The sequence below is a fragment of the Centrocercus urophasianus genome, unplaced genomic scaffold (genome assembly GCF_019232065.1).
Source record: "Centrocercus urophasianus isolate 14NV4802_14NV808 unplaced genomic scaffold, USGS_Curo_1.0 seq_9, whole genome shotgun sequence".
NCBI lineage: Eukaryota > Metazoa > Chordata > Aves > Galliformes > Phasianidae > Centrocercus > Centrocercus urophasianus.
In genome coordinates, this window is record NW_024885532.1 from 13,239,119 (window position 1) to 13,246,851 (window position 7,733).

At 36.1% G+C, this 7,733-nt stretch overlaps 1 pseudogene; it reads left to right on the forward strand.

The window, feature by feature from the left end:
* The first annotated feature begins 2,829 nt into the window (after positions 1-2,829).
* Positions 2,830-7,733, forward strand: part of LOC122171500 — a 6,261-nt pseudogene continuing 1,357 nt past the window's right edge.

Here is a 7,733-nt window from a genome sequence, read left to right on the forward strand (position 1 = left end):
TCTAGGCTTCATCTTAGTAAGGGGAGTATCACTTTTCAGGCAGTATTAGAGATCTTTTTGAAAAGACTGCTTTTGTACCTGATTATTTTGGAACAAGATTTTCAAGACTAGAAGAAAAATCTTGCAGTTCATTTTGCAGTGTAGAAATATCATTACACTGTACTTTGAAAGTGTAACAGAGTGCCCTCATTGCAAAAAGCAGGACTGACAATACTACAATTTTCAGGGAACACACAGATTGTGATGTTTCTTGAGAAGAGAAACTGCCTACTCTTTAATAATAATCAGCAAAGTTGTTGTGGAAAATATATCATAGTATATGTATGACCATGATTATTTTTTTTTAAAGTAGAGTATGTATTATTTAATTATTAGTTTTGTAAAGAAAAAATATAACATCTTCCTCTAACAGAGTAGTCTTTACTGTCAGTTTTTCCTCAGCGATTCGTTCTGTAAACACAGTTTCTGACCTTCAATGTTGTACTATTCTGGTTTTAAATACTGTTTGTCATAGAAGTCAAGCATCCACAATTCAGGCTTTATATTTATCATTAACATGTGGAATCACTGGAAAAGTGCCAAGCAATACAATCTAGTCTAAAAACACATTAATAGAAAATAAATTGTACAGTTAAGTTCCAAGAAGTCAGATAATGTCAACACTCAGGCACTAGTATAACTTTGTCTCTTTGTTTTCAAATATATGCATTGTGAAACATGCTTCAATGTTATTACCATATCCTAATGGTTTAATACAACTGTTTTCACATACACTGAACAGCAAACTGGGAAGAAAAAAAAAAGCACAGAGATTATATCTTTATGTTTCAGTGATTTATTTGAAGAGGAAAAGCGCTATTTCTTACCTAAGCAAAGTGATACACATCACTAGATATCCAGCTTGTCTTTTTTTAGCATTAAAACATTTTTACATATCTAAATAGATATATTTGATCTTATTTGTGCTTGTATGCACACATACATCTGCCCTTCACTTACTAAATGCAGCTGAAATTACGACATTTCTTCCAGAACAAAGACATAGAAAGAACAAAAAAAAAGCAAATTTTAGTACAATACTTTTCCTGGTTCTGCTGCTACCTTAGATGAACACAAGGATTCCACTATGGGAGGTGATATAATCTTCAGTTCCACAATCCATAGGTAATATCTGATTATTTTCTAGTTGCATTCTGAGCTAGAACTTCATTATTTATTGGAGAGGTTTGTTCTGACAATGTCAAAGTTTTCTTAAACTATGGGCTTTACTGATTCCACTCTGACATATGAACATTCAGTGCAGTAGGACAAAGTGTCCTATAAATCACAGAACTCATGCTGATAAAGTAATAATGCTGCCCTACAGTGGCACTGTATTTCTCATATGTCCATATAAATAAATACTTAGTGGAATAACAGCCTTGCAGCAGTGTAGTCAATGGGAAAACTCATTTATTTCAGTAGGACATAATTAAGATTTTTGTTAACTATCCCCACATGGGCTGACCATAATTCATGTTATGAAAGTGCTAGCAGTTTTTATGTTTGAGTATGATTTGTAAAGACATAATCTAGGATTATTATTCTTTCATATAACCACTTAAAAATTTAGTACTCATGCAACAAGAATAAATACTGATTTATATCTATGAAAGAATATTTGAATGTGGCAAAGTATGATAGTACTGTATCTATTTACTAGAAAATATTGCGAAGAGTAGAGAAAGAACACCAGTTCACCTAATAAGGCTTTCCTAGAGCTGATAAATAATCAGTGTAGTATTCATCTTTATTTATTTTGGCTACTTTTTTTTTTTTTTTTTTTTTTTTTTTTTTTTTTTTTTTTTTTTTTTCCCCCACTCAGTTTTATCTACAGTGTTGTTTTTCACTGTTATTTCTCCACAGATTTTTTTAACTCCTTTTTGTCATTGTGTATCCTCAGGGACATTACTCTGGTTCTAAGCAACTCTGTTACTTAAGACTCAAAAACAGACCTTTCTGGTAAAGTATGTAGAAATTATGCTGTAATATACTTTTCCAAAAGGTAGTGAAACATCAATCTCCATGACAGTATAGAGTTAAACAGTTGGAAAAGAGAATTTATGATGAAAAAACACAATTTAAACATTCCAACTCAAGCACAAGCTTTAAGCTTCGCTGCTTTCCAATGTATTCTTGTGCGTCTCATCATTCATTTCCAGTTCTTTAAGCAGATTGTCAGGTATTTGGGTCAAGGGCCCTGGCTTCAAGTCTGATCTGGGTCTTCAAAATTGTTGATGTAACAGAAAGTTGCTCATGTGAGTCTAAAGAAAGATGTGGACCTGTATCTGCATTTTGATAAAATCCTCAGGAGGAGATCAACACCTCTGCAGAGAAAACCTTCCCTAACTAATGAAGAATGACTATACAGATTTCTAAAAAGGAACTAAAGAACATTAAAATTAGAAATTATTCCTACAACATAATTTCCGTTATGTTTCCTTTTTTAATTCTACAGAATGCGTACTTAGTCTCTGAAAAGGAAAGAAGTGCATTTCAAAATTGTTTCATCATGAATGTTATCTTCATGGATCATTTTATTCCTAAAAGACGAATGTCAAGTTCCTAACTTTTTCTAAAAAAATAATTTCTTTATTTTCCTTATATATTTTCGTGAAACAATGTGCCAGTATCCTTGTCTCTGGGTACTTTTATAATTTAAATGCATTCCCTTGTAAAAGATATAAAACAGGTGCCAATGCCATTCTGAGTTCAGCAGTTACCAACTTACTACTTAAGCTTGTGAGTTAAAATGACAGTCGAAAGCAAGACATTGTAACAGTTAGCACCATGTGGTAAGAAAATTGAAGGTGGCATGTAAAATTAAGAAAGGGCATGATAGTACTGTAAGAACTGTAGAGATTGATGGGGCACAGTTGTTGGTTGATTTGGTCCATCAAAGAAAGCTTGAAAAATTGTTCTCTTCACTTATGCAGTGAGTTTTTCAATATGCAGTGAGTTTCACAATAGCACAATAAATATACCAATGATATTTTTGTGCAGTTATTTGAGTGACAGAATCCATTTAGGAATAACAAATAGGCCTAGCTAGCAAAATTCTTTCAAATAAAAACTGCATTCAGAAATCAGAATCAGATCAGGACACACAAGTTAGGAGGACTCTACAGTGTTTAAAATAAATAAATAAATGAATGAATGAATGAATGAATGAATAAAACAAGAAGTTACTCGATCCTCATAATAACAGCAGCAACTCTACTCCAGGTTCAGTAAAAACTCAAAATATGATGGGTAGTATAAATAATGAATAGCATCAAATTTAATCTCTGTTTGGAGAACTGTAAAAATCTCCCAAAGTTGAAAAAAAATAATTCTCATTAATGAGAATCTTGAAAACAAGGAGAAATCTGAAAAACTGCTGTTGACAGAGCTGGAAACGTTACAGCAACAGCTACCATTTTTACATTAGTAACTTTTTAAATCACCTGTGCAGAGATACATAGGGGAAAAATAACAAGAAAAAGGTAACTGGAAAGAGTAAAAGGTGCTAACCTGTTTATTATTTTCTCTACTTGTATTTTGTATTCTTAAGTGTTCTGGGGAGTTTATCAGAAGAAAAATGCACATTTTCACTTTGTGTTGAAAAGTTTTTTTTTAACATTTTTCTTCTGTTGTATGAAAGGACAACATAATCTGGAAGAAACTAAAACCCCTTGCATTACAGTTTGTCCTGAGATAGATATCAGAGGGGCAGAAGGGCTGAGCTTGAATTGTCAGGAATGTGCATTTGGTGAATAAGTCTGGTTGCATTTAGTATCTGTACGATCATGATTCACAAATAGCATGTTGTCCAATTCATCTAATTGTATTTGAACGGGCTCTCACTATGACTCTTGGCCATGCCCAATGAGAACCTCGAAGCTAAATTAGCTGAATCACTGGGCTGAGGCCAGTGGGATAATGTTCAACAAGGCCAAGTGCCAGGTCCTGCATTTTAGCCACAACAACCCCAGGCAGTACTACCAGCTTGGGGCAGAGTGGCTGGAAGTAGAGGAAACAGACCTGGGGGTATTTGTCGATGCTCAGCTGAATATGAGCAAGCGATGTGCCATGGTGGCCAAAAAGGCCAATGGCATCCTGTCTTGTATCAGAAATAGTGTTGCCAACAGGAGCAGGGAAGTGATCATCAGTGATCTGTACTCAGCTCTGGTGAGGCGAACGTGTGTTCAGGTTTGGGCCCCTCACTACAAGAAAGGCATCAAGGCCCTGAAGAATCTTTTAGATTGACAGTGATAAATACACTGCCTGTACAGCATGTGAAGTTAACAAAGAATATGAATTATACAAATGTATTTAACACTGTATTAAATCGTGGAATAAATCTAAAAAGATTTCTAAGTTTCCAGGGGAAGCGCTTGGCTGAGTGTATAAATCTTAACCAATAGGCAGCCCTATGCAGAGGGAAGAGAATCTCAGCCCATCGCCTAATTGCAGAAGCCAGTGGTGTCCTCCCAATTCATTTGTGATAGTATCTTCCCTGACATCCCCCCTCTTTTAAGACATTTTGTTACTATTTCTTATTTTTCAGGTGGAGCTTGAATGACTCTAGTGTTACGTACCTTTGTTATGATTGGTGTAAAGTTCTCTCACTTCTCATTTAAAGATACAGACTCTTGGAGGTGGCTACCTTTTGGGACAGAGGTATGTTTTTGTATAATGACATCGTAATAAGCAAAGTTCAACTAAAGATCATAGAAGAAAAAAAAAAAAAAACAACCAAATTGTTGGCTCAGGGTAGAAATTGTTCAGCCTACCAGCTCTGTAGCAACATCAAGTTCCCATCCTAGCAGTGCATTCACTTCACTCCACCCCATGTCACCTCTTTTAGAGTCAGTACATTGAGCTCCTCTGATGCTGCCAACAACGAAGGTTGCCTAGGGAACTTCTGTTTGAGTGGATTCCCTGCATACCCAAATGCACTCTGCTTTTGTACCATGTATGTGTTAACAGTACTGCACATTTAATATACATTTAATTTCTAAGTCACCTTTAGTAATTATTCCACATCTCAAGATGTTTTATGGACTTCCATTAAGAGCACAACATTTTTCGGCAGGCCTATTTAAGATAAGACATGAGCAATTATAAAACCTTGCCAAAAAACTTTTAAGTGCTAAATTCTTAACTTCTTTTCCTGTGTGTGAAAAATACTGCAGACAATCATGTTATTGTAAGTTGATTTCTTGTAATAAGTTTATTTTTATGTGGGCTTAACTTGTAAGATTTAGTGAATGAAAATCACTTACCTGAAATTATTTACTATACAATTTTTAAAGAAAAAAAAATATATTATTTTTAATACTTGGAGAAGAAATTGTAAATTCCGAGAATGGGCTCTTCCTCATGTCTGTAATGGAAAGGCGGTACGAAAAGACTGGATATTTCGGTTTACTAATCCAGCACTGGAATAATAGAATCATTAGGATCATTAAGACCAGCTCCTGGCTGCACATAGGGCAACCCTGTCACATAGTTAACTAGATTGATCTATGCCCATGACAGGGGGGCAGCAGGCCCCAGGGCCCCCTCTGGACCCACAAAATGGGAAGGGAAAGGGAAAAGGGGTAGGGAGATGGGAGTTGGGCTCAAGGAAGGAAAAAAAAAACAGTGGCAACAATCCATGGAGGAAAACTTATTTTACTAACTATGATACCGGAATGCAAGATAATACAATATAATACAATCTAATTGAAATTGAGACTAATGAATCAAATAAAATAGGAGAGAGAAAGAGTTCCCAAGATCTATTCAAACCTGAAAAGCTTGGAATGGCTAGGAAAGCACACTCCAACACCCCCTGCAAGGCAGTAAGTGACCGCCCAACCAGGAAGGACCAGATCCCACAATTTCCATGATATACAGGGACAGGTAGCTGGAATCGGAGCATTAACACTTTTACTCCCAGTGCACTACATGATGTTATGATGTGGAATATCAAAAACCAAAAAATCACAAAACCATGACAAACCCCAAAATCAAACCATGTATCAGAGATATTAATTTATTAGTTCTGCAAACGATAAAATAAATTAAAAAATGATTTATGCTACATATCTTTCTAGACATAAATATTAGCATTGTTGTACATTTCAGTTAGATAGTACACAGAATCAGAGAAAGTTTGAGACTGGGTGTAATTTGGTCCAACAACTTCAAGTATGGTTACCAAGAGCAGATCTCCAGAGGCCATGTCCGGACATCTCTGAAGATCTCCAAGGAGTGAGACTCTACAACTTCTCTGGACAATCTTTGCAAGTGTACAAGGAAAAAGGGCATCCTAATGTTCAAAGTGAAGATACCATGTTCTACTTCCTTGTCTTGTCACTGTGTGTGTCTGAAAAGAGCCTGACTGTCATCTTTGTACCCTTCCTTCAAATCTTTGTAGATACTGATAACAGCTCCCTGATCCTCCTCTTCTCCAGAGGGAGGAGTCCCAGCTTTATCAGTCTTTTCTTGCTGGAGAAAAGCTCCACTCCCTTTATAATCTTTGCAACAATTCACTGGAATCTCTTCAGTAGCTCCATCTCTCTTGTACTGAGGAGAACAGATCTTGACACAGTGTTCCAGATGCATCATTGCCTACGCTGAGTAGAGGGCCACTTCTTCTACCTTCTGGCACTACTTTGCCTAAATTGTAGCCCACGATGCCCATTGCATTCTTAGTGGTGACAGCACATAGCTGACTCATGTTCAACTTTGTTTCCACTAACACCTCAAGGCTTTTTTCTGAAAAGCTGATTTTCTGCTGGGTGACCCCAGCATGTACTGGTGCTCGCAGTTGTTCCTCCCCACTCCTCCTTAATGAATTTCATGAGATTTTTGTCAGCCTATTTCTCCAGTATTTTGAGGTCTCTGTGAATGACAATGCAACCTCTGCTGTATCTGCAATTCCCACAGTTTTGTGTTGTCTCCTAACTTGCTGAGGGTACACTGCCCCATCATCCAGACCATTAGTGAAGCTGTAAAATATGACCTATTATTGACCTCTGGGGTACACCATTATTTACTGTTCTCCAACTAGACTGTGCACCACTGACCACAATCTTCTGGCCCTCTTCAGTTATTACTTAACTTTTTTTTTTTTTTTTTTCTGATTCAATAAGTATATCTAGTGTAAATATCATTCTTATTAGTTAATATTAATGCAAATACTTAAAGGAAGCTTTTCCTGTTTGTTAATGCAACCACTGACACAATTATTCGTGACTAAGTAGGAACAGCATTTCAATATTAAAAACAAAATGACCTATTCAGAGGTCATTACTCTGATTGCAACTCTGTGTATCAACGACACAACCATTCACGTGGTCATTGATGATTAAACTTGATTCTATGACACTAGTGGACCAGTTTCCCTAGAGTTGAAAATATAACAAAGTTACAAGTAGTATTTATAACTTCTTTAAAAACCAAATGTGAAAGACAATTTTTCAGAATAATGACTTCATTCTCTAAACAATTCCTGTGTAGCAATTGTTAGAAATGACAAATTCACAATTAGGAGAAAAAAATTACAGAAATTTGTTTTTATGAAAGACAGGCAATTATTTCTGAATTTTAAAAAATGAGAGAAAAGGAAGGAAGGGAGGAAGGGGTGAAGGGAGGAAGGGGGGAAGGGAGGAAGGGAGGAAGGGAGGAAGGGAGGAAGGGAGGAAGGAAGGAAGGGAGGAAGG